General features: G+C 43.9%; 2 long non-coding RNA genes across 4 annotated transcripts in view; one reads left to right on the forward strand and one right to left on the reverse strand.

The window, feature by feature from the left end:
* Positions 1–27,765, reverse strand: part of LOC122173517 (uncharacterized) — a 223,762-nt gene that overhangs the window by 88,552 nt on the left and 107,445 nt on the right. The gene's annotated exons all lie outside the window — the stretch shown is intronic.
* LOC135982421 (uncharacterized) lies at positions 15,030–22,422 on the forward strand. The gene is made up of 3 exons (XR_010599770.1): positions 15,030–15,954; positions 16,738–16,887; positions 21,989–22,422. It is a non-coding gene; the product is annotated as an uncharacterized LOC135982421 (long non-coding RNA).

A 27,765-nucleotide genomic window follows, 5' to 3' on the forward strand; every position in this document is an offset into this window, starting at 1 on the left:
ATAGACCATGACCAAGTCACCGTTTAACTTTCTCTTGGATAAATTAAATAGATTGAGCTTTTTGAGTCTTTCACTACAATACATGTTTTCCAGACCTCAAACTATTCTTGTAGCTCTCTTCTGAACCTTTTGCATTTAGGTCTAGCCTTCCACAGTGTGCATGGGACCTCACTTAAGAAATGGTTCTTCCTCAAAGCCCACCAAGGCATCAAAGAAGGAAGTTACTTTATATAGCATGGGCCTAATAATAATAATAATAATATTTTACTCTTAGTTTTTATTTATTTAAACACAAAAGCAGTATCGATGCCATGTGCCAACACAACCATCATCATCATACTTTGCCTAAACTGTTCAGTATGGGAGTGATGAATGCACAGATACTGTGGCCAGAGGACTGTCTGAGAGGAATGGAGACAGCTCCTGCCTGATTGTCAATTATTAGTAATGTGTCTTGTATGACCCCCCAGGCTACCCCACTACCTTCACTGCCAGAAGGCAGGCACATTTGATGGACAGCGAGATGTTGATTCTCACCAGTTCCTCAAAGCATTTCCCACTTCCAGCTACCATCACTAGTCTGCCCAAGAGCAGGCAGTCTGATGCAATTCCCAGTACTTCCTGCCAGGCAGGCAAAGCCACAGGAATGGACTCTTTTGCATTTTCTCAGCAGGCTGGAGGGGGGAGAGGCCTGCAAAAAGGGCAAATAAGGAGGGAAATAAAAGTTACTTTGAACCAAACATTTCAGAATGGCTATAAAGGTTCAGTTCTGGTTTGGATCTAGAGATGAGTGGAAGTTTGAGGGAAGTCTGACATTTTCCAGACCTGTTCACCCATCCCTACTTTTTATGCATGTTGTTCTCCACAGTCATGTACCCTTTCTCTTTATTAGAACCTGAAAGCACAGCCCTGGATTCCTTACGCGAACCCTCAGAGATAAACATCGTAAAGCACCAGGTGAAATATGGCTGCATCAGCCTCTCTCTTTATCATGCTCATTCTGCTAGGGGACATAATCAGAATCTCTCCTTAAGTGTTTGTTTTCAGAGCTTGTTAACTTTTTCCTTCCTAGAACAGTGTTGACATTTATTTTGGCTTCTGCAGTTTACTGAGGACAGGACTGATTTGGATGCACTACAGCATTTGTCCTTAATCTCAGTAAGGTTAGTCAGTTTCTTTAATTCTTTCCAGGACTCCCTTCTGTGGAGAGATTTCCTCTTGGAATCTTTGGCTTTTTGTGGGCAGATTGAGCTCTCATGGTCATCAGTATAAATCTGGAACAACTCCTGTGGTTTCCAGGGAGTCGATCCAGATTTACACTGGTGTAATAGAGATCGGAATCTCGCTCAACGTGGTTGATTTTGCTAGGAGACAAAGAGATGATTGAGAACAAGAAACCTATGAAGGTTGGAAACATCTGCCAGAAAATGGGTCCAGGCTGAAGTCTCAATAAAAATTTTAGTTTTTGTATTTATTCATTAAAAGAACTTTGTCAAATCCCATGTATCATAATGTTGGGCCACATTCTGAAGACCTCACTCAGGCCTTACTGTTCAGTGAGCTGTTTGCCTGAGTAAGAACTAAGGTGAGACTGCAGGAGTTGGCCCAACACCGCCCTCGCCCCCCACCCATTCTGCCCTTCCCAATGCTTATACATCTTAAACACCAGTCCTGCAAAGACTGTTTGCTTGCTTAACTTCATGCACTGTGAACAGTCCAATTTAAGTCAATGGGATCATTCACAATATGGAATGTTAAGTGCACGTGTAAGACTTTGAAGGATGTGGCCTTAAATCTATAGTCTTTAGGTCTGTCTTACTACAGAGTTAGCCTGGGTAATAGGCATCTAGATCTGAGCCCCCAGGTTAGCCTAGCCCAGGTGTGTAGCCTAGCCCACTGCAAAGCCCTACCAGACTTATTGTGTCCTCACAGTTTCTGCTTTCACCCATGTGTGCCTGGGGATACATCCCTAGGTCACTGGGACCTACATGTACCACGACCACCAACTCCTCCCCAGATCTTCACATAAGCCTATCTTGATGCTTGCGAGATCCGCAATTTTCATTCTCAGCAAGCAATTCACCATGTGGTTCTCCTGCTCATCACAAAGATAACTATCTATATTTCTAATAATTGAATCTCCCGTTACGATTACCTGGCTCTTCCTAGTCACTAGGGTTCCCACCCAAGAAGGGGTATCCTCAGTATGAGAGAATAACATGGCATCATCTGGAAGGAGGGCCCCAACAATGGGTTTGTTTCCCTCTGATCCAGCTTCATGTTCTCCTGCCCCAAGACTTCCATCCTCCTTAGTAACAAAGAGACTGTCAGACTGGGGGTGGGACCCTCTACTGTGTCCCTGAAAGTCTCTTCTCTGTATATCTATTTCTCCCTTAGCCCCTCCAGTTCAGCCACTCTGGCCTTAAGAGCCCGTACTGTGTTTCTGAGGCCCATAAAATGCTTGTACTGTATGCACATATCTGCCATGTGGACACAATGCTGGTAATTATACATGCTGCATTCAGTGCAAGAAACTGGATAGTCCCCGCTCTGCTGCTGGACTTCTGCCTGCATTATTTTGACTCTTGCAGAGTTTTTTTGTTTGGTTTCTTTGTGGGGAAGTGGGGTGGTCATTGGCCTCAGTTAATTTTAGAGTATGTTTATTAGGTGTGTCTGCCCCTCAGACTCCCTCGCAAAACTCCGGTCTGCTGCTCCTGTTCGCTAGCTCCTCTGGTTGCTTAGGAGTGGGCTATTTAAACCTCTGTTCTCCCTGAGTTAGCCTTGCCTCCTTGTCAAAGGATCCTAAAGGAATTAGGGATCAAAGGGTAGCAGACCAGAGCCTCTCAGTTTAGCCCGGCAGGCTGCTTGGCTCAGCAGATAGCTCCAAAACAGACCACACTATAATCTTCAAGCAGGCAAGGAAACAAACAAGACCACCTCACCCCAAGGATCATGTAGTCCCTCTTTCTTCCCCTGGAGAACTCCCACACCAATCTCCCATTTGCTGCTCCTGTTCACTAAGTCAAATTAGTTTTAGCAAGACATCAAAAACTGGGCAGACACCAGAAGAATGGAGAACAGCTAGTGTAATACTAATCTTCAAAAAGGGGAGGAGCAGCAATCCTGGCAATTCTTGCCTTGCAAGTCTAACGTAATGGGACACATACTAAATGAAGAAAACAATGAAGTATCTAAAAGGTGCCATGATGAGCAATAAATAGAAGGGGCTTATAAACAAAAGATGATTTTGCCAGACAAATTTGATTATTTAGTCATAGAATTATCAATAATTAGGAAGAACAGGAAGTGGTAGCTGAATGTACTTGGATAGTAGTAAAGCACTAGATGCATACATTAATACAAATGAATGTATGTAGGGACATCATCATACAAGTTGAAAGGTAAACAGCAGTAAACAGCAAAGTGTCAAATTGCAAGGAAGTAGCCCAAGAATTGGTGCTAGCTCATGTTTTATTTACCACATTCATTAATGATCTAGAAAAGGAAACAGGCAACATGATTATTAAATTCTCAAATGATATTATAATAGGGAGGAGATACAAAAACCAGCAAGGACAGAAACTTGGAGAGAAAAATGACAAAAATGAGACAATTTGAAAAATGCAGACTAATATGCCTGAGGGGAAATAATCCCAAATAAAAATATTCAATGAGAGGACGAAACCAGGAATGCAGCTGTGCTGATCATACAGGAAATTAGATGAGAGTTTGCAATTTGTCACAGCAAAAGGCCCACAATTTTGGGCTGTGCCTCATACCCCAAAGCAGGGAGATAAGAGATGTTCTCTATGGATCTTGGGTGGTTAGACCTGGAATATTGTATTCACTTCTAAATACCTCATTATCAGAATGACTGACAAACTGGAGGGAGTTCAGAGAATGATTGCAAGCTGGAAATATTGACTTACAAGGAAAGAAAAAAGGAGCTGAATATGTACAGATTTTTTCTAAGAGATTACTAAGGCTTGGTATACACCTAAAAAGTTTTAATTGTATAATTATGTCAGTAAGGGGTGCGATTTTTTTTTAACTGACATACTTATGATGGAAAAAGGCTTAGCGTAGATGCAGTTAAGGGGTTTTATACCACTATAGCTTTTTTCCCTTCACCAAACCAAACCAGAGTAATCTATACTAGTATACGCACTTTTATACAGCTGTAACTGTGTCTGTACAAGGGGAGAGGGTAGGGTTGCCAATTTTAGTTGGACATATTCCTGGAGGTTTCATCAAATGACATAATCTTTAATTAAAGATTAATCTTTAATTCCTGGAGACTCCAGGACAATCCTGGAGGGTTAGTAATCCTAGGAGAGGATTGTCATCTTAATTATGCTGGCATAGTTCAAGTGGCCAAACTTTTAAGTGCAGACAGAAGGACTAAATGGGAATGCAACAGTCTAAACAGGGGTATAATTAAGAATAACAGGGTGAAATCAGGAAAAGGAAAATGTAGGCTAAAAATGTCAGGACAGACTTCCTGACAGTGAACCATGGAACAATCTCCCAAGGAAGGAGTAGAAGTGTCAGAGTGACTTTAGGAGATTTAAAACTAGAAGAGACAAAACATTAGGAAATGTACCATAGAGAACAATCCTGCACTGATGCAGGGAAAGGATCAAGATGGCCTGCGAGACCTTTGCCATCTCTAACGTCTATCATACACTAAACAGACCCACACAATGAGCCAAGACATTTTACCCACACCCAAATGACTTAAAATTTAGCTGAGGTCCTTGGCCTATAAGTGAATAAATGAACTAGTTACTTGTTTACCATCACAATCTAGTGGTCCTTAAAACAGTTGCAATCTGATGATGGAGAGTTCTAGTGACTTCTATTTTCTACTACTCAGTTGCAAAGAATTCAGAAACAGACTGGACAAATTGTGTGTGTCCTCTCCAAAAAGCAATACTGTGTGTCCCTGAGTTCCCCCTGCTGGTTTTGCAGCAGCAGTTAACTAGCAAGCTTGGTTTCCAGAACTGAGCTGACATTAATCAATGCTGCAGATATTTAAATAGGGTGACCAGATGTCCCGATTTTATAGGGACGGTCCCGATATTTGGGGCTGTTTTTTTATATGGGCTCCTATTACCCCCACCCCATGTCCCAATTTTTCACACTTGCTGTCTGGTCACCCTATATTTAAACAAGCCAACAAAATGAGCCATATCATTTTAGCTGTATTCAAAACACAGAGGGAGAGGAAATCAATGTTTGTCATTGATGGAAGGCCACAAATCAGTAGGAAAAGAAATGCCATTTTCAGGTGTTTAAAAGGGTCTTATTAACAAAAAGAAAGAACAGCTCTAAAACTGTACTTGATTGAGTCCTTTAGAAATGAGATAAAGGTGTTTTCTTCCTCAGTTATGGTTTCCAGCCTTTTCAGTCAGTCTTTGTCCAGCTGGGTTTGGCGATTGAGGTCTGAGAATGTGATTGTGTGTTTGTTCCAGCTGATATTAGAGTATGTTTGCTTTGAACAATATGGCTTTGTTCTTTTGTTGAATGCGGCAGTGCTGGAGCTATTGCTTAGAAAAAAAGAACAAACATATTAGGGAGTTACGAAAAATGAAGTTCTGATTTGCTTGAGAGAACAAAGCAGTGTGCTTGAGGGAGTGGAGCAGAATGATGTGTGAAGTCTGCTCACTGGGCTTGCAGGAGGCCACCAAGCCAGTAGTTTAAGGACAGACATTCGAAGAGTGACACCCTCATGTTCTCCCCTACATTCAGACTCACATAACAGCTTCTTCTCAGATATGCCCGTAGAATCTTTTACAGCATTCCCTGCAATGCTTCATAGGAGGTGGTGCTAGTTCCCACAGCTCATCTAAAGAGGTTCAGTGGTTGCTGACTGAATATTTTGGGGGGCATTCCTAGTATCTAAGGACCAACAGTTGCAAAGTGACTGCTAATCTTTATGAGCAGAAGACTTGAAATGAGGAACAAGAGCTGGCTTGTAACCCTTGCTGACCAATCCATGGGAAGGGAAAATTCTGCACAGAATTTATACAGAGAGTGACATCTATGGTGGAGCCGATTCATGTGTATAAAAGTGTAAACTTGCTGGTTGCTGAATGGAGAAGGTTGGACCTTCACAATTAAACTCTGCAGTGTTCAATCTCTTGATGAAATGGAAGGAGCCAGGAAGGGTGAAGTTATTGAGCCTGATTCTGCTTTCATTGACACCAGGGCCTTTAATGAGTTGGCTCCTGATTTACATCAGTATAACAACAGAAGCAGGCATGTAGAATAGGTTACCTCCCTCAACATACAAGACCCTCACAAACAGGTTCTTCTTATTTACATGAGACTGAGAATAGTGGGAACTGCACTATGAACAAAGCTAAAAAGAAACAGAGCAGAATGTTTCCTTAAACTCTCTCTCAGCTCCCGTGGGGATTAAGTGATAATCCGCAGGAGCCCAGGTGGAGAAGATTACTTTACTATTGTACAAGCTCTTATTGGAGACAGGGAAGGGCGGGGAGCTGTGTTTTATATGCTGGGATCAATTATATTGGAAAACAAAATGAAGGGCATAGAATGAAGTATTTGGGGAGGAAAAGTATATTAAACATACACAGATGAGTTGAGCAATATCCGAGCAAACAATGGGCTTCTTCAGATAGGTAGAGGGAAGAGTTTTGCAATGTGACTGATGCATGTTTGGGGAGGTTTGGTCCAACGTTCATCTGAACAAATTCAAACTAGTCTCAGGCCAAAATTTGTCTGGTAATAGCTATGACTATGAACTCAGAACTAGCGGCAGGAACAAAGGGTGTTTTTAAACTCCCTGTCTTTCTGAATTTTGTGCATACTATCATGGTAAATGATGTATGAAGTGAAAAACTGTTTCCCCAACCAATGTATATAGAGGATGCAAGATGTGCTTAGATACTTCCATGCACTAATATTTATTTGCATTATATGTTTAGTTCAGAGGAAGTTAGAAATATGCAGAAAATTAAAAATAAAATTAAAAAAACAGAAAAAGAGAAAGGACAGAGACTGGATACTGAGGGTAGCTGATACAAAGCCTTATTCTGCTAGACTGCCAGTTTGAAGCCAGTCCAGGTTACTAGTGAGTGGGGGGCATGTTCCTGGCATGAGAAGAGGACTGACTGCAAGTAAATGAGAAAATCCATTTAACTTAAAGGTCAGAGAGAAGTAACAGAAGTGATTACCACCTGACAGCTATTTAGTGGCCTGTGTGAAATAAGCTGGTGGCCCCAGTCCAGTTCCTAGAGGGAAGGTACTGTATTTACACCACAAAACCCACCACCACAGCTAGAAATCCTATGGGCAGCTCACAGAAGGCTCCAAGGCTTGAGCAGATCTGGAGGCAGAGATTCATTTGCCTCTCCAGTAGCTCCTCCAGGTCAAGGTTGACCTAGCTGAGGCACATTAGCTGCTGCCTGTGCCGTACCTGTTCTGGGTGTAGAGGACTTCAGTTTCCAATATGATGGAAAAGACCCACGGAGCTCATTAGAACACAGTAACCTTTCCTCCAGGGATTTTTTAACAATTCTATTGAGGGTAATTAGAAATCCTGTTGAAAAGATCTCATTTTCTATTACATTCTGTAGGCTTTTACAGTAATTTTTGCAGAGCCCTATTGGTTTCATTCTTATGAAATTCCCTAGGACACTTCCATAGGAGCAGGGTTGTGAGTCCATGAGAGAAGGATCTCATACGCATACTGAACACTTTCCCACAGGAGTTGTTTCAAACCAAGAAAGGGAATTCTTTGTAAGTCACCAAAAATCGTCCCCCCCCCCCCCGGCTTTTTTTGTTAGTATTTTTTTAGGCTAGTGTTTATTGGGTTTATTTTGGAGCTTTTCTACTCAATGCTGCAGATTATATGTTGTCTGTCTCTCATTCAAACATGAAAGTGGCTGGCTGCAGAGCCAAAACACAGACAGATATGGACATATGGCAGTTTGGAGAGTGGGAACTGAGCAATGCTGTGGGACACTTAGTATTCTGTTTTTCCATACACAAAGAGCAACCATATAGACAGAAGGAACCTGTTAGACTGAGAACAACAAAATAATGAGGAAAATAATTTCCCCACAAGAGCGCACAGTGTGTGTCTCCTGTGTAACAATCTGCACTGAACTGAGCAAAAGGACTGTAGAGTGCTTCAGCATGTACAAGTGCAGGACAAAGACAATAAAGGCATACGTTTCAGAGCTGAAAATACCACTTTGGGCAGTTTTGGTTTGCAGAAGGTTCAGTGGGATCCCACACATGGAAGGCTTGTACCCTTAGCTGGGAAGCAGGAATCTGAGGAGATTCAGAATGTAGGCTCTTATACCGGGGGTGGGGGGCTGAGAGAGACCTCCATTTTATCTCTCTCAGAAATATTTTATTCATTTATGGTTTCTTTGTTGTTTTCCTTAATCTAAAATAAGTCACCTGTTCCTTAAGCTTATAACAGTACAGCCCAATGGATCATGTCATTTTATACTAGCTCATGATGTTCTTTTGTGCCTGTTACACTGCACTTTTACCACCCTATCAAAGCAACCGCAATTGCTGATAATTACCTCTGCTGTTCTAAAATTTTCAGGAGCTGTTATCTGGTTTGCTTTGCAGAAGATTGTGGGCCAGACTTGGCCTTCAGATACATAGGATTCAAGCAGAGCTGCACACATTCATCCAAGGACAGGTTTTGGCCCCATGCCTAGAGTCTGAAACTCTTTGTATTGTCTCTGACTGATAACATGCTTACACGCCACAAAAATACGTTTTAGGGTAACACTGAAGACATTGATTCACAAGAGATTAAATGCATCAAAAATGTTTAGTGGAAGGATCCTCTGTTTTTCTGACCAGGACTTTGGAACAAGTGGAGACTTCCCCCAAAACAACTAAGGTTTGCCCAAGCCCCGGTGCATGTTAGGACAGGACATTGGAACCATTAGCTAGTTCTGTGCAACTGTCCAGACAGCGTGGATGTGTTTCACAAAGCTGATAGTCTGTGATAATAATATTGAATTTTAGTTTGTTCATTCCAAACTCCCAGTGTTCTGGGACACAATATTGACCGGATGTTAACCCTCATAGCCAATTTTTCTCTCTTACAGGAATTCCACCAGCTGCCAAATTGCTACATGTTACTGGTAGATATGTATACATTGTATTTGTTACTGTAACTTAAACAAAAAGGGAATTTCAAAGGATTCTCCTTGTGTATCTCTGTTCTCCAGATCCCGTACATGGAAAATGCAAGATCCAAGCATAAGCATTCAAAATAGGGTATTTGTTGTCAGGCTTTCCATACATATTGTTAACTATGTAAACGTACTGTTTTCAAGAGACAAACAACTTCTAGGAAAAAATGGAAATTATATTTTAACAAAATCAGAGTGGAAGACAATTGCTGTGTTACTTTGTCATCACCTGAAATCACTTTGAACGATGCAACTTACTATACCCTAGAACCAGAAAACTACCGATTAGGTAAATGAGTGAGTGACTGGATGGCTTAGGGATCGTTAATGAGTCTTTCTGCTGTTGGTTTGATTCTGTCCAAGGTGAGTAGTGATCAAAAGCTCTTACCAACTTATTAGAGAGACAAGTGGGACCAACATGGCTTCAGCAACGCTGCAAATTTACCATCTTATGTTTGATGACAAAGTAAGTTGGTGATCTCAATCTATGTCTTAGCAGACAGGAATCCACATCACAAAAACATCTACACTGCTGTTTTTAGTGCTGTAGCATGAGCCCAAATCTGTAGACTCCCTGCTGTGGGTTTAAGGGACAGTTTAGATGTATTCCTGAGTACTTAGGAACCTAAATCTCATTAAAACTGAGTGGGACTCAGGAACCTCTCTTTCAGTTATCAGGGAGTAGCCATGTTAGTATGTATCCACAAAAACAACAAGCCACTTCTCTGAAGAAGTGGCTTTTTATCCACGAAAGTTTATGCCCAAATAAATCTGTTAGTCTTTAAGGTGCCACCGGACTCTTTGTTGTCTTTCTTTCAATGAGACTTAGGCATAGTGTAGACATAGCTTATGTTAGCAAAACATATGTTGCTCGGGGGTATGAATATTCCACTCCCCTGAATGACATAAGTTACATCGACATGAGCGCTCGTGTGCACAGCACTATGTTGGTGGTAGAACTTCTCCCACCAACATAGCTTATGCCACTCATGGAGGTGGGGGTTTTATGCCTACAGGAGAGTTCTCTCACAACGGCATAATAGAATGCCTTCACTAGATGTGCTGCAGCAGCACTATACATATATACATGGCCTTTGGTTCCTAAGTGCAGGTCTCTTTTAAAAACATGGGACTTAGGACATATCTATACAGAGATTTAATGCAATAGGTCAAAGCGCACTATGGAACTTTTAGAGTGCGGTAGCAGGATCTAACTTAGTGTGTGACACTCTGCAGCGCTGTAGATTTACACCCCAGATTGATGCACACTAACTCTCTGTATAGACAAACCCAGGCTTTTGAAAATGTACCCAAAACCTGTTTTGCAAAAATTAATTCAGTACGAAGTGAGTTTATTTTTTCTCTTGTAAGTTGGTGACTATTTTAGCAGTTACATTAAATACTTCTCCACACTTTTTCCACACAACAATCTTCAAACTCCCTCCTCTGAGAATGTTTTTATTTAAACGTGAAGAGAAAACAGTTTTCACAGATTCCATATGTAGTAGAACCTATGATATACATTTAAAAAAATAAAACTTTTTTTAAAAATACTGGATCTCTTTGAATGGACAGCTTGTTTGGAAAAGCTGGAAAATAAAATATTAGTGCTTAATTCAGTCTTTGCCCTTCCAAAGGATTCTAAATTATTCTTAGTCCAATATTTTCCTTGCCAGTTTCATGTGAGATGATTTGGACATGTTTCAGTTCAGGCTGAGAGAACACCACATTTGGCTAAACCTTTCAACTTGGTTCTGAATTTTGGCTCAGAACTGAATCTTGAAAGAAGCCTGAATTTTCTGTACATACCATCTATGAAACCAGGGAGGGGGCCCTAGAGTGGCATTTATCCACACGTAACCTTTGAATGCAATCACCACCCAATGGTAATGCCAGATTCAGAATGCCACCTGTCAGGAAGCGCACAATCTACATTCCACTGCCCTGTGCCAGCAGCATTAGGAGGCAGCATATTCATGGAAAGTGTTGGTTGGTATTTATATATTAATTATTATCATCATCAACATATTTTAATTAATGGGTTGCCCTGTGCCCAAAGGCCTCTTGGCTTCTAAAATAATATAACTAAAACCACATTTATTTACAAAACAAAAACAACAAATAAGAGACAGCATGGCCCAATAGACCAAAGAATACCCGAGCCTTGACAGCAATGAGAAAGTAGGAGATTAGGAAATAGGAGCAAAGAGAGGAGAGGACAGCCTAGAAGCTTTTAAAAAGATGGAAGAGGAAAGCGATGGGTGCTTCAGAACACAGAGATAGAGAAAGAGCTTAGGTGCTGAGGCTCCCATGGTCCTCTGTGCATCTGTCCACAAAGGGGAACCTTACCCATGGGAAAGGGAAGTTCTGCCTCTGCTGCACCCCACCTCCCACCCCCTCACACACACACAATTCTAGCAGCGAGGGACAGAGAGGGTGTCATCCTAGCTCCATGGAGTTGGAGGAGGATCTCCTACTTCTTCAGATATGTTCTATGGAATTTACTAGACGTAAAACCAATAAGGCCCCATAGTGGTAATAACAACGATCCCATAGAATTGTATAGATGATAACTTTTCTATAGGTAACTGGGACAGAATTTTCTCTTCCTTTCTATGGGTTAGTTAAAAACCCATGGAAAGAATTTTATAGTGAATTTTATAAGAAACTTTCATTAGCTTTTTGAGCTCCCTTGTGGAATTTAATAGAAAATTCTGCCTATAGAAAGGTTTTTAATTAGGAAAATAGAGGTTCCCCCCACTCCTTGGAAAATGATTTTTTTTTTTTTTTTTGGCAAAAATATGTCAGCCAAAACCTGAAATATTTCAGCCATAAACCACAATACTTCTGGGGTTTGACAAATTTTGATATTCTCCACGGAAAGCAGACACTTTTCATGAAAAATTTCATATAGGTGAGAACCCGACTCTTCACCAAAAACAGCTGAGGTAAAATTTGCAACCAGTTCTAGTTCTTGTTCCCTATACAAATCAATAGGACTTTTCCCTAAGAGCAGGATCTTCAGATTACAGGGTTGGAATCTGTGGCGTTTCCTATGGAGGAACCACATCCCCATGGAAGAATGAATAGGAAACTCTGTGAGCTATTCCTGCAGAGGGGGACCGTGGGGCTTTAAAACAGAAAAGCAGGCTCGAAACCTGAGAAAGGCCTGGTTGATATCCTGGAAACTGAGTGATAGATAACAGGTGAACAAAGAGAGAAGAAATAAAGATCTGGACGAGTACCCAGCCAAGGGAAAGAACTGCCCTGCCACTTCAACTTTTAAGGATAAGGCAGGACAATGAAAATCAGCTAAGAGGTGCCTAGCCAAAGCGCTGCAAGTTTGAGGTTTGTTTTTGTGGCACATGTAAAATATTTTTTGACAAACAGGATTTAAAGCAGTGATATTACTGGGCACTTATAGTGCCCAATCCTGCCATGTGCAGAGTGTCTCCAGCTCCCACTGGAATCACTGGGGGATAAGGGCACTAAGGATTGGACCTAGTCATCAACTAATCTATCCTCTCCAACCCTTTAGGAAGTAGGTAAATATTATACCCTGGATCTATCAATGGGGAACATGAGACACAGAGGTTAAAGTTCACATGCAGCTAACAAAAATTCCTCACTTTTGTTATTAGTAACACTTTAGACCATTAAAAGGGAAAGAATATTCAAAGTCTAATTTACTTTCTGTGATTATTTATCTCTTGCATTTCACTCATGGTCTAGAGAATACTTAGTCCTGCCATGAGTGCAGGGGGCTGGATTAGATGACCTCTCGAGGTCCCTTCCAGTCCTACGATTCTATGATCAGCTTGGTCAATGAAAATAAATGAGTGAAAGTGATTAAAAATCAAGTTATTCTTTCACTGCTGCTTCTTACTGCACATAAAGAGTCTGTGGACGGGAACGCTTGCTAGCAAAGGCTGTGGTACCAGATGACAGTGCACGGGCTACAGATGCTTCAGCACCTTTCAGGTTCACTTCTCACTTGGGTTACTTGAGTCTTATTATTTAATTTAACATTTTCTCTGGCAGGCTGCAGGTGGAAGAAATTTCTGCCAAGCAATATTTGGAAAGGGGGGGTGTTCCCCTTGCTTCAGCAGCTCAAGAGAGTTGGAGGTCATTTTCCTGAGAGATTCTTTAATGTGTGCAATCAGGAGGGTGGTGTTGCAGACAGACTTAGCAGAAGCTGGGCTGCTCTCACAGGTGGCTCGGGTAGCATGCATGGGCTTGCAGCTGAATCCCAGTGTTCCAAACCCAGAATACTGAAGCACCACTAGGGTTACCATACGTCCGGATTTTCCCGGACATGTCCGGCTTTTTGGGCTCCAAATCCCCGTCCAGGGGGAAATCCCAAAAAGCCAGACATGTCCGGGAAAATCGGGACATGCGGGGCCCGCGGTCGGCGGTGCCGAGCCGGGGGCTCGGGGGACGGGCCGGCGGTGCGGTGCCGGGCCGGGGGCTCGGGGGCCAAGCCGGCGGAGTGGTGCCGGGCCAGGCCGGGGGCTCGGGGGCCGGGCCGGTGGAGCGGGGCCGGGCCGGGCCGGCGGAGCGGGGCCGGGCCGGGGGCTCGGGGGCCGGGCCGGCAGTGCGGGGCCGGGCCGAGCCAGGGGCTCGGGGGACGGGCCGGCGGTGCTGGGCGGGCCGGGGGTGCTCGGCCGGGGGCCGGGCCCGGGGCCGGCACCCCAGGGCCCGAGCCGACCCAGACTGGGCCGCGCCTCCTCCCCCCATACCACCCTTACCTGCTTCAGGCTTCCCGCGAATCAAATGTTCGCGGGAAGCAGGGGAGGGGGCGGAGACTTTGGGGGAAGGGGCGGAGTTGGGGCGGGGGGCGGGGCTGGGGGCAGGGCCGGGGCCCCGGGGAGTGTCCTCCTTTTGGAGGCACAAAATATGGTAACCCTAAGCACCACACTATCTCAGATTTGTTTTCAATCATGTATCTGACACGTATGTTGAAACGTAACACTGTTTTTATGAAAACCCAGTTTTAGGAAGGTCGGAATGTCCCCCCAGTCCTCATAAAAAAAACCAGAGGTAACATACACTATGGAGGCTGCTGCTACCGTGGTTCTACTGTGAAATCAGATGCAGACTTTTGTTTCTGTTTCGTTTCACTTTCTGCTTCTCATGCACTGACACTCTGCTGCAATGTTTGGCTTGGAAGGAGCGGAAAACATTGACATCCAAACTTTTTTCCCTATTGGAATTAAAAATAACCATGGGAAGATTTGTATTGACCTTAGGATTTGTAAAGCCTTCTTAACAAAATCTGAATTCAAGTCCAGATTGCCCTGGTGCTTTTAAGTAATTTGCAAAAGATAACACAGCAAAGCAGTTGCAAAGTCAGGACTAGAATCCAGACATTCCTGATACCCAGTTCCATGCTCAATCTACTAGCCCACACTTTGTTTTGAATAACTAAATCCCCATAAAGATATTTTGTTCTTTTCTTAAGCTGTTTTGTGTTGCATAAAATGCTATATGTTTGGATTATTTTAGAGCTTTGAGGAATGAAACGTTCTCTCCTTACCCTGTACTGTAATGTCCAAGAGATCCACTAAAAAGAAACAAGTGAATTAAGTGTTTGTGAATAGCTGGATTGAAGGCTCTGCAGGCAGAAGTCCTCCAATTATTCACAGAGCAAGTCCAGCCCAGCAACCGCTGTGCAAGTTTCCCTGCATCACCCTGCCAACATGCTTTGAGCCTGACCTGGAGGGGCCACCCGGGAGGGAGTTCTCCATTCATTCAAATCCTTGGCAGCTTTGTGGAGACTGCCAGGTAAGGTGCCAATTGTGGTCATGGTTTCTGTGATGTGAATTGTATAACTGATGTAGCTGGTGATGGATGTAGCTACATAGCACATGATATTGTGTGAGCTAGGTGAGACTGACACAAATCATAATCTGAAAACATTTCCAGCAGCTCTGTGTATATGGGCAAGAGCTTTTCATTACTGAAACCTTAGGTTCCTGTTTACCAAACATTTGTTCACTCTTTATACATAAGGGGAATGGGGAAATGAACCACAAAGGTGAGTGCCAAAACTCTGCTTTACGTATGTAAATCACGCCCATGCAACTTTCTCTGCCAACTTCAAAGTTGAAAAACCAATCCGACTACCACAAGTTCATTGTTTCTCCTGAGATTTCCGCTGCTTCTTGGTTCAAGGCAGAAACAGCATGAGAACAGCCATTTATTCAAAGGGTGGGGAGGGAGGTGTTACATTGGTCCCATGAAAGTCTTTATAAATGCCAAGACAAGCAGTTAAGCTCACTCTGTTTTCTCCTTGTTATTTCAGTGTTTCCATTGCCAATAATATATCATATGTAACACAAACACATATTCCCTTCCTTACCAGAGAAAAGATAGAAAAGACCTATTAAATCACTGAGTCTGTCTCTCTGGCAGTGCTGGAATTTTTCTCATTTTCTAAATTTTGCTCACTATAGCGTTGTGTCCCAAGCATTGGGGTTTCCACCCCTACCTGTGGAGAGACCCTCCCATGGCCTTAGTAATTTTTTTAAATCCCACTCGATTTTTCCCTCCTGTGCACCCAATTCCCCCCCCTCTCATCTCTGAAGAATCTCTAATTAGAAAATACCTCTAATTAGACAATATTTCACTGGTAATGAAGTGTCCAGAAATGTGTACAACCATATAGCTGCAGCTTCACCAAAGACAAGCAGAGGACGACAGGTACCATCTCAACTAAGCACGAAATGAGATTTTGTATTTCTGATGCAAAGGAGAACAAGTGAGTATCACTTGAGAGCTGTGAATATTTTACCACTGCATTTGAGTCAAAGTAGTACCAGGAATTCCACATTTTGTAGCAGATTTTACCACTATTCATCGTAATGTTTGTTCACCTTCCTAATAGTGCATAAAAGCCCACTTTTCTCTGCTCCATTTTTAAATAGTCCTTTTTAGACATTAGTCAAAAGAAAGAGGGCCCAATTCTGATTTCATTTACATCAGTGAGCATCAGGAGTAACTCCGCTGAAGTCAATGGAGTAGCATCAGTGTAAGTGAGAGGAGAATCAGGCCCAGGCACTATACACTGTTTGTGAAAGCTGAGGAAATACCTGTTACTGAAGTCTGAGAAATGAAGCCGCTACCTCCCTGTTCACCGCACAGTCCTGTCCCCGGCCTCCCGATTTTCATTCTCTCTTCCACGTGTCAGTACAAAGGATGTGGGAGGCACCCACCATCCTGCAGGTAGAGGGGATATTTTATGCACTCAGCAGCTGCAGAGCTAGTACACCATTCCATACCAGATGTGACTCCCCAGGGCATATCCAGACTAAGGATATTTGTGAGATACACAATTCAGGAAGGCTATTTTCTCAAGCCTGCAGCTTGTGAGGAAGAGGAGGAGGAGGGAATACAGCCATTTTGTCTCCAATGATTCCCATCCCTAACAGGCCATAATTTCCCCTTTAAAAAACTGGCCTCATCTTATGCACTCAAGAGTGTTTCAACTCTCTCTGCCCACCATTTCCCCTCTCTCCTTCTGTGAAAGCCTCTCTCTTTCTAGGGCTCTGCTGCTCCTGAGCGAAATGGGGAAATAAAGCTGAGGCAAAGTGATGGGAGAGAGGGTGCTGGGGACAAGGAGTACCTATCGCCAAGTGGAGAACCATCAAGAAAGAAACTAAACAGCAGCAGCTCATGCTCTTCAGAGCACAAGGTAAAAATCTTGCCTTAAAAAATAAATAGAGAGATTCAATATTTAGAGACAGGTTTCAGAGTAGCAGCCGTGTTAGTCTGTATCCGCAAAAAGAACAGGAGTACTTGTGGCACCTTAGAGACTAATAAATTTATTTGAGCATAAGCTTTTGTGGGCTACAGCCCAGAAGTGGCAGTTGCACTTCCAGCTGGCCAGCAATCTGAAAAAGGGTCTGGGGGGATGGTGTGGGAATTATCTGCTTAGCCAGAGGTTTTTACTAAGATACTTTCTAGTAATTTTGTTTTGTAAAGGAGCCATTTGCTAGTGGGCAGGATAGGCATCTCCACATGTCCCTAGGCCTAATACACTTGTGGTATTCTGCATTTGTCTCTAAATTGATTCTCCTGATTGCTTAGGCCTGCACGTTTCTCTCTCCACCCCTTTATTTCACACTGTATCTGCAAACCTAAAGGCTCATCTACCTGAGAACCAGTTTAACTAAAGGTGTGATTTTATAGCCGTTTAGTGAAATCAGTGCAAAAGGTCAGTGGAGAGTTACTTCAGTTGAAACAAGGCCTTTTTTTGTTTAACTTAAGTCGATTAGGAATCGGTTTACGCTAAACCAAAATAGGAGTGTCCATGCAGACATTCACACCAGTTTAACTAAATGGATTTAAAAGTCAATTTAAGGTAAACCAGTGAAAATTTCCCATGTAGAAAAGGCTTAAGGGGCCAAACTTTTCCATCACTTACTGCCATACAACTCCATTGAAGTCAATGGGCTAAAGTCTGCAGTCAATTGCATTTTGGCAGCCCCATTGAATTCAGTGATTTGTTTTGATATCAGAACAAAATTTGGCCCATAATGTTTGCAATGAGCAGGGTGAGGGCCAAATTTGGCTCTGTACTTCTGTGGAGGTTTAGTCTTTGTAGCTGTAGGCCCTGCTGCCCTTTTGTCTCACTGGATTGTTTTGAAGTAGAGTACATAAGGATGTAACAGGTCTCAGTAATCACAGGGGCAGGCATTAGAGTGTTGCATAATCATCATTAAAACTCCTACTTGTAACTAAAAAAGGTGACCTTTGTCTTGCTCTCTGCTGAAGCATGTTTGCAACTCTATCACTAGGTGAGCCATAGGGTTGGAATGCTAGCACTTCAGAGCCAAAGAGTTGTTTGTTTAAAGCATCAATGAGATGCACACAGGCTGTATTCCTCCTCCCTTGCTGTGGATGCAGGCAGAGGGTTACTGCCATCTCTTACACTGCACATGCACAATGACACTGCCGCGCAGGAATACACCCGAGGCCCTCCTTGCCTGCTGCAAAGAGAGAGAGCCGAAGTTAGTAATATCCTCCTGGACTTGGCTTTCACTCCGAAGGCCAGAATATCTTCTGACTTGTCAGTTACAGAAACGAGCTTCTGAAAAATCAGGACTATTTCTTGTCATCTTAAACTTCCTTTGGTAAAAGTTTAATTACAAAAATCTATTCTGGATCTAACCCTTAGGAATCTGGGACTTGCTAGGACACCAGTCCTTTTTATTTCTTCCTTGGAGAAGGTAAAAAGCAACAGAGGGTCCTGTGGCACCTTTAAGACTAACAGAAGTTTTAGGGTACGTCTATATTTACCTCCGGGTCCGGCGGTAAGCAATCGATCTTCTGGGTTCGATTTATCGCGTCTTCTCTAGACACGATAAATCGATCCCGGATCGATCCCGGAAGTGCTCACCGTCGACGCTGGTACTCCTGCTCCGCGAGTGGAGTACGCGGAGTCGATGGGGGAGCCTGCCTGCCGCATCTGGACCCGCGGTAAGTTCAAACTAAGGTACTTCGACTTCGAAGTTGCGTATCTTAGTTCGAAGTGGGGGGTTAGTGTGGACCAGGCCTTAGAAGAACAGAAGAAACACCTTGGAGAAGGAGTTTCACCTCCCCCTAACTCTGCATAAAAGCCCAGAACCGTGTGTGTGAGTGAGAGAGAGAGTGTACGTACATTATATATATATACACACACACACACACACACATACACACTGCTATTCAGAGGGTCTACACACACACACACACACACACACTTTATACAAAGTGGAAAGGGAATTTGGGTGCATAACTTGGCACAACTTAAAAGAGCTGAATATGCAGAGGGTGAGTGCTTAACACTTTCTAAAAGCCAGGCCTCTTTGTAAGGTGTCTCAAGCTGAGCACCCTAAAATTGAGGCACTGTAAATCACTAGACACTTGACAAATGAGGCCATAGAAACACACACACACACACACACAAATGCATACTTACATGCACCCCTCCTGTATATCCACAGATACACAGAAATATCCAGAATGAGTCTATGGTGAGAGAGTATTCAAAAGGCTAAGCTATGCATTGTGTGTGGTACACTTTCCCACCCCATTCCTCCTATAAAGGGTATTGTTGAGCTGTATTTCAAACTCAGTTTTTCCTTTTGCAAATTGACCACTGGTTTTACTTCTCTATTTGCTGTGGTTAACCTGACCTACTGTTGAAACTCAGCCGGGTTGTTTGCTACTTGACTTCATCAGTGGACATTATATTTTTGGCGGTTGGTTTCATTTTTTTTTCTGAGTCATCAGTACATTCTTTAGCTGCTATCTCATATCACACCTGCATCTTGTTTAGGAGACACAAGTGAAACAGCACAACTTCCATCACATTATGTACCCAATAACACCTGGAAGTTATTTGCTTAAAAACTCATATTTACGTTGCTCATCTTACTCAAGCAGGGAGTATGTGATCATTAGTGCTGGTGCAGTAATAAACGCTCTTTGGTCATTCACATAGGACCTGATTCTGCAAACCTAATTTATCCAGGCAGTCCTACTGACATCAGTGGAGCTACTCATGTGAGCAAGGGCATCCAGGTTTGAGCCCTTGATGATCATACAGAAAAGTCATTCAAAAGGCACAAATTCTCTACCAGTTCATTTCATAGGCTGCAAGGCTGTAGCTGAGAGAATTTGGTTCAAAGAATAAAACATACTGGTTTATTATAGCTATGTATTTAGGCTTGGCTGCAATGCAAATATCCCTATTACTATTAATAATTTGCACTACGTTAGTTTCTAGAGGTCCCAGTCAAGGATCAGACCGCACAGGGCTAGGCCCAGTACCAATAGGTAGTAAAAAGACAGTCCATGCCAAGGGGCTCAAATATAGTTTTAAGACAAGATGTGACCAGTGACTGACCAGACAAGTTCCGGGGTGGGGTGGGGGTGTGCAGAGTGGAAGACAAAGAAATGGTAAACAAATGCTTTGTGCGTAGTTGTCAGTGTTCAGTTCATCACCTGCCTATCATCATATTGGGGTAAACCCAAAGAAACAAAAATACCCTGGAATGTGTACTGTATGCATAGGCACTGACTCTGTGGGTGCTCCGGAGCTGGAGCACCCACGGGGAAAAATTAGTGGGTACTCTGCACCACAGGCAGCCAAGCTCCCCTCACCCCCTGAGCGCACCCTGCTCCTCCGCCTACCTCCCAGGGCTTCCCGCCGCCAAACAGCTGTTTGGTGGTGCTTAGGACTTTCCAGGAGGGAGGGGGGAGGAGCAGGGACGTGGCATGCTCAGGGAAGGAGGCGGAGAAGAGGCGAGGCAAGAAGCGGGGACTTTGGGGAAGGGATGGAATGGGGGTGGGGCAAGGGCAGTGCAGGGGCGTGGCCAGGGGCAGGGGTGGGGTCAAGCACCCACCGGGAACAGTGGAAGTCGACGCCTATGACTGTATGTGTGCTTTTTCTAGATATTTTGTTGTTTGCCTCATGGAGACATCCTTGGGGACAAATTCACACAAGACCTAATCTTCTCATAGTATTACCTCCCTTCAGGAATTTAAATACCATGCGAAGCCCAGAACCGATGGTACTTCTGCCCATAAATGGGTCCCTTGAGGCAGTGAAAAGAAATACAAATAAAGTCAGGTACTTACAATGCAAACACTAGCGTCCTGTACACAGGACTAATATGCTACCCCAGCAACAAACACACACAAGTCTTTCTTGCCTGTTCATTGTTTTGGAGCAGGATTCATGTGCTGTAGGGATGTAAGGACCAGAGGGGACACATTAGGGAAGAGATGGAGCACTGTATAATCATAATTAAGAAATAGTAATGACACCTTTTAATTGGGAGAGTAGGTATACATAGTAACTCCCCAGTGGAAAACACGATACACAATCCATCCCTTACCACCTTAGAGGAGAACAATTCAGTTGCAATAATAACTATGCCCAAGAGATGATTCACTCAGCCCCCACTATGAGTAGTCTGTTTTTGTGGGTGGGATCACTCACAAGGTGGTTGGCAACACTTGTATCATGCTTGTTTGGGTTGCTCTGGAGTGTGACTAATGCCCAGCTTTGGTAGCCCAGATGTTCTGTCCCAAATCACCACCAAAGGCATCAAAAAACAACCATCATCTAGTCTCTGGCAGCAAGCGCTTTCCTTATTTTGGTCGTATGTTCTCCGTAACAGGCTAACCATCAGCCCGATGCTCCCAAGTGCTAAGTACACTCAGTTCTGACTGATGACACTCAGTATTTTGTAGGACTGGGGACTATAGGGAAGCTTCTGTCATTGCAACTTCTCTAACCCAGCCCAGTAAATCCCTGTTTTAAAAATGAAAAGAAAAAGGAAGTCCAAATCATGTAGGAGACACTGGAATCCATCAGGTTAATTCAGACTAAATAATTTCCCAAGGTTTGGGCTAAAGTCCTTTAAAGGCATTAATATCAATGAAAACCATTACTGCTTCTTGGTAAAATCTTACTTAGTCTTGGACAACCTGGGTTGGGTGACAGCCTGATACAACCTTGGCTTGCAAAACACACAGAAAAGAACTTGGAGCATCCACAAACAAGAGTACAATCTTCGAAGAATGGTCCAAGGACTAGCCTGTTCTGCCACAGACTTCCTGTGTGACCTTGAACAAGTCACATCACCTTTCTGTGCCTCAGTTCCCCAGCTGTAAAAATGAGGGTAACAGCACCGCCCTACCTCACAGGGGTGTTGGAAGGACAAATACATTAAAGATTGCAAAGGGTCTACTAATGAAAACTGCTATATGAGAGCGAGGTACAATATTATTATTATTTTCAGTCAGGCCCAAGAGTTCAGACACCAGCATCATTATGAAAGAGCTGTGGATAAGCATTCTGGGTATTAGTATACAAAAAAGGACATCACATGTTGCTTCAAGAACGCCCATGATTGTGCACCAAAAACCTGTTCCAGTGGCAGAGCACCCTCCAGTCCCACTGGAGTCACTGTACCCCAACTTCCTTTCCACAAGGTATGTAATGGCTAAAATTGTGGAAGGTTTTCCCTTTCTCTAGCCCCCATTTCTTTGTTACTCTAGGGGTTTGACCATACAGCTGGATCTGCTAATGATGAACCTCAGTAGAGTGAAACTTGAGTCTTTAGTAGCACATTTGGTCTGGGCCCTGATCTAGTCTGAGAAGCCTCTTTTGCCCTGTCTACATGGGATCAGTACTAGCTGCAACCATGTGGAAATACAAATATTTCTAATAGAGCTGGAGTACTTGTGGCACCTTAGAGACTAACAAATTTATTAGAGCATAAGCTTTCGTGGACTACAGCCCACTTCTTCGGATGTGGGCTGTAGTCCACGAAAGCTTATGCTCTAATAAATTTGTTAGTCTCTAAGGTGCCACAAGTACTCCTGTTCTTCTTTTTGCGGATACAGACTAACACGGCTGTTACTCTGAAACTTGTCTAATAGAGCTGTAGCATGAACTATGTTAACTGACCCATTTTATAAACGGCATGCCCCTCCGCTCATGTAGTCTATAGCATGGTTCCATACTACTGTTATAATATGGTTCCTAGACAGCCACAAGAAACAGACTGTACTGACCAAGAATACCATGCTACAACCCTGCAAGCAGCACATGTGCTTAAACAAGATTGTAGGAGTCATGGTCTTGATCCTGCTGAGAGGAGGGCCATAGTGTAGAGAAAGGAAACCTCTGAGTTGCAGGTTCTGTCCCATCTATTTCTTTGAATTTTACTTAACTGAAGCAAACAACATGGTTTCAGGTCAGATTAACAAAAGGCTTTGATTCAGAGACAGATCTTCACAGACAAGCACCACTTCACAGTGGGGAAAATATACTGGTTACCTAATGTATTTATCACACAGGGCCTCACCTACAAGAGGAGAGAGAGAATCTCCATTGTCATCTCCCTCCACTACCTTAATTTAACCATTAACTGTTCTCACTTCCCTTCAATAGCAGATCAATGTGTAGGTTTGGCTATTTAGTGATACAGTTGCATCAGTTAAAGAGGGCAGCTTTGTCACAGAGGAATCATTAGAAAGTCAAGAAGCAAAGTGGACTGTTTGCTGCCATGTTTATTTGCATAGCAAATGCCACAATGCATTTCCTGCTCATTGTTAGCTTATAGCTGAGCTCCAGAAACAAAGTAAAGGGTATGGTCTGTTTGTATGCATGGTAAGTCCTTTCTGAGAGCACACTTTACTAACTAGGCCAAAAACATTTCTTAAAGCATTAGCTTTAAAGGAGACATTTATAATGCAAGACATACAAGAATGGGGTGACCAGCTGTTCTACTTTCAATAGTGTTGTCCTAGTTTTCAGGAAGCCAATCTACTTTGTGCATCTCTAAGGTAAAGTGGCCAAATGTCCTATTTTTTTTTTTTGGTAGTATATTTATGTTCTACGTGTCTTACCGTGGGAAAGAAAGGTATGTGGCTATCCACAGTAGAAAGGCAGAAAACTCTCCTCATTGTGACACAGCAGAAGCTTAGTATACGTATAAAAGGTAGGTAATGTGTTTCCAATTTACATTTTACAATTCATACCATTTGTCATCTTCCCCCTTTGTGATGGAAATACCACACAGCACAATAACTTTTTTATTGTAACTGTTGCTATATTATTTGGCTTCGTTCGTTCACTGATGCAATATCAATTGTGCAATTCCACCTCACTAAAACAGGCATTCCACTTCTGGGCTTTAGGCATCTGGTCACCTTATACAAGAATTGCCTGAGCATGTTGTCACATTGGCCCCAATTCAGCAATGCACTTAGGTCTTTGCTTAAGCCCATCCCTATTCAGCAAAGCACTTAATCATGTGCTTAAAGTTGACTTCAATGATACTTAAGCATGTGCTTAAGCTTAAGTGCATATATAAGTGTTTTGCCGAAAGGGAGCCACTCTGCACATACTGGTACATCTGTGCAGTAGACCTTGTAACTGAAATATTTAACCAATTTGGAAGTCAAACTTCATAAATGGCTTTGAACATAAAGGTTTTCCAGCAGAGCCAGTCGGAGCAACCTAACAAGTGCAGCTGGCCTGTACTAAGCTGCCTGGTTGGCTACACCGCCTGAGTGGTGGGAAGAGTCAGCAAATTGGCTCTTGCACCCAGCAGCAGTTCAGTGTCAGCTCAGAGCATTTGCCCATGGCTGCATTAGCCCCTGTGCCTGCTTGTTCCCAGCCTTGCCTCACTCCCCAGTCCTGACTTCACCTTTGACCGTGGGCTTCTGACTCCTGCTCTAACCATGAAGCCCAGGGCCTAGCCTCTCACAGGTTTCTCTTGGAAAATGCTTGACAAGCAAAATGTATCACCCTCTGTAAAGTTACTAACTTGAGTATTGGCAACAATAGCGACTTTCGTGATCCGGACCTCAGAGAGAGAAGGAGCTAACATGGCAATCAGCTTTATTAAGTTTTCATGAAAATGATGCACATCAAGTTAAAAAAAATAATCTCCAAATTAGCTCCCATCCACATCCACTTCTTGCCTTTTCTCTGGCAGAGTTTAGTTTTAGCCTTTTTTTTTTGGTCTTCTGCTGTTTCTCAAAAATTAATTTTGAATATTGTATCTGAAGTAGAAACTATTGTGTCAGTTATTTATAAACTTTATATTTATGTGAATTTTTTTAATGTTGATGGAAGGCCCTGGAGGATCAGCCCTGAAGAATGCAACACTAGGAACTAGTGTCCTCCAAAGATCCAATGAAGAGAACAGGAGCCCTGTGTGTTATGCAGTTCAGAATTTGGGCCTTTCAGCCATTACTCACCTAGGTTAGGGTTACCATACGTCCGGATTTTCCCGGACATGTCCGGCTTTTGGGGGCTCAAATCCCCGTCCGGGGGGAAATCCCCAAAAGCCGGGCATGTCCGGGAAAATCGGGAGGGCTTGGTGGTGCTCGGCCGGGGCCGGCGGTGCGGGGCCGGGAACCAGGGGCGCAGTGCCGGGCCAGGGTCACAGTGCCGGGCCGGGCGCGGGGCCGGACGGGGAGCTGGGGGCGCGGTGCCGGGCCGGGAGCCGGTCAGCCGGGCCCGCGGGGAGCCGGGCCCACGGGGAGCCGGTCGGCCGGGCCGGCGGGGCGGGGAGCCGGGCCCGCGGGGAGCCGGTCGGCCGGGCCGGCGGGGCGGGGAGCCGGGCCCGCGGGGAGCCGGTCGGCCGGGCCGGCGGGGCGGGGAGCCGGTCGGCCGGGCCCGCGGGGCGGGGAGCCGGGCCCGCGGGGAGCCGGTCGGCCGGGCCCACGGGGCGGGGAGCCGGGCCCGCAGGGAGCCGGTCGGCCGGGCCCGCGGGGCGGGGAGCCGAGGAGCCGGGCCCGCGGGGCCGGGAGGTGCGCCGGGCCGCTGGGGGCCGGCAGTGCTGGGCGGGCCGGGGGTGGTGGGCCGGGGCCGGCACCCCAGGGCCCGAGCCGACCCAGGCTGGAAACGCCGGGGGGCCAGCCTGGGCTGCGCCTCCTCCCCCCACACACCCCTTACCTGCTTCAGGCTTCCCGCGAATCAAATATTCGCGGGAAGCAGGGGAGGGGGCGGAGACTTGGGGGAGGGGGAGGAGGTGTGGGCGTGGCTGGGGGCGGGGCCGTGGGCCGTGGAGTGTCCTCCATTTGGAGGCACAAAATATGATAACCCTAACCTAGGTCAACTTTGAACCAGTGATCTAGAGGAGACATCCAGGCCCAGATCACTGAAATCAATGGGAGTTAGGCACTTAAATCCCTTTGAGGGTCTGGGCCTCAGTTTCCCAATTACTGGTAAGTTTATGTACATGAAGTCTTAATATTTCAGAATTCCAAATACTATACTGCCTGAATTTCTTGATCAATTACACTAAAATTCTTGTAAAATTACACTAAGTGGATGCACGAGACTGACATTATACATCAGGTCTGTTCTCTTTGTTTAGTGCTCCAGTTACCAACTTCATAAATCTAGTTCAGAAGTTTGAACATAGGGTGGGGCTAGGTTTTTTTTTTTTTTTAAACAACACAATAAGAAGCTAGCCTCCTTCCCTTCTTCAAAGCTATAGCTACATCTCAGATATCAATTACTGGCTTTTATATAAGATGGGTAATGCATTTTCAAAGCAGGTGTATTGCCCCCCTCCCCTCGTGTTTTGACAGTTTGGCTTTAGTTAAAGTGTAATTAAACATCTCAAAAAGCAGGGCAAAGAAATTCAATCACTGTTTACACTTTGAAGAAAAAAATCATTCTGTTCTTACTTGCAGAAGTAGAATTCATTTGTCCTTGACTCTCTGCACTGAAAATAAATAGTGGGCTTAAGCATCCACTATTAAGGCAGTGCACAGCCGAGAGCGGAAAACATAACATCTGAAACAGACTGACCACTTGATGCTACCTCCGTATGACAAATGTTATTAAAATAACACCCCTGGTGAGTCACTAGCATTCTGTGCATATCCCCTCACAAGAGCAGGAAGCGTGGGCATGTGTTGTATATAAAACCCTCAGGCAACGAGAAGTTTTCAAAGAAGTTTAAATGGCACTCCCCCTAAACATACCACATCCCATTCTAATTGTGGTATTAGCGCATCTGTAAGCTGAGTGATGCATCTACAAAATATTTGGTTGATCTGCAGTAAAAGTGTCCGTTTTTTCAAGTTACTTGGGATTTCCTTGAACACTAAGAACACTACTTTAAAAAAGTACAGAGTGAACACACTTAAAGCAGTCGGGGGAACATACAGACTATGAAAAGATGACAGGGTCAGTTAATCTAGCGTTCAGCAGACTCTTGTGGTTTTGTGGGAAGAACATAGTTATTACAGATTTTTGATTTTAGAGAGATATTAATTGACAGCTATGCTCAGTATGTAGGGGTGGATATCCTTGGCTCCTTTGTTGATATTAAAAAAAAGAGAAGAGAGACAAATTGAAATTCAGACTTTGCAACAAAAAGACAAAAGCCATTTTGTGAAACAAGCCAGATGTGGTCAGGAAAGAAGTTTATAAACCCCCCTAACCTTGTTTGGTTATAAGTGGAGGAAGGAATGTTTTATTGTACTCAGTGCATCTGAAGTTTATATGAGGAGCAGAAGGGGGAGGGGCTCTGACCTAGCCAACCAAAATAGCAAAGCTGCACAGCCCAGGAGAGACAAACAAGAGATAATGAGCTTAGTCCTGTTTTCGTTGCAACCAGTGCAACTTCAGCAACGGCAGTGGGGTTAACAGCAGCAGAATTTGGCCCGCCTGTTATCGCATTGTACATCCTCCAGTGTCACAAGATACATTTTTAAGCACATAGTACACAGTACACTGCTGCTACCACTTGTGACAATTTTGTAATCGCCTCATTCCCTTTTTGTGTCATTGTTCCAATTTCCAAGCAATAGACAAGAAGGATTTGTATTCCTGGACCAGGAGAGAAATGAGTGGACACAGATTCAGGAAATTCTTCACTAGTCTATTTTTATTGAAAGTTCAGTTCCTGTTATTACCTTGAACAAAGATAGATTAACAGCAAAAACTGCAGCAAAGTGTACTTTTCTTTACTTCAGGGCTCCACCAAAGCACAGATCAGTCTTCAAGATAACTAGCAACACTGCTTCTCTGTCTGTTGCTTTT

This window comes from Chrysemys picta, chromosome 3 (assembly GCF_011386835.1).
Source record: "Chrysemys picta bellii isolate R12L10 chromosome 3, ASM1138683v2, whole genome shotgun sequence".
Taxonomy (NCBI): domain Eukaryota; kingdom Metazoa; phylum Chordata; order Testudines; family Emydidae; genus Chrysemys; species Chrysemys picta.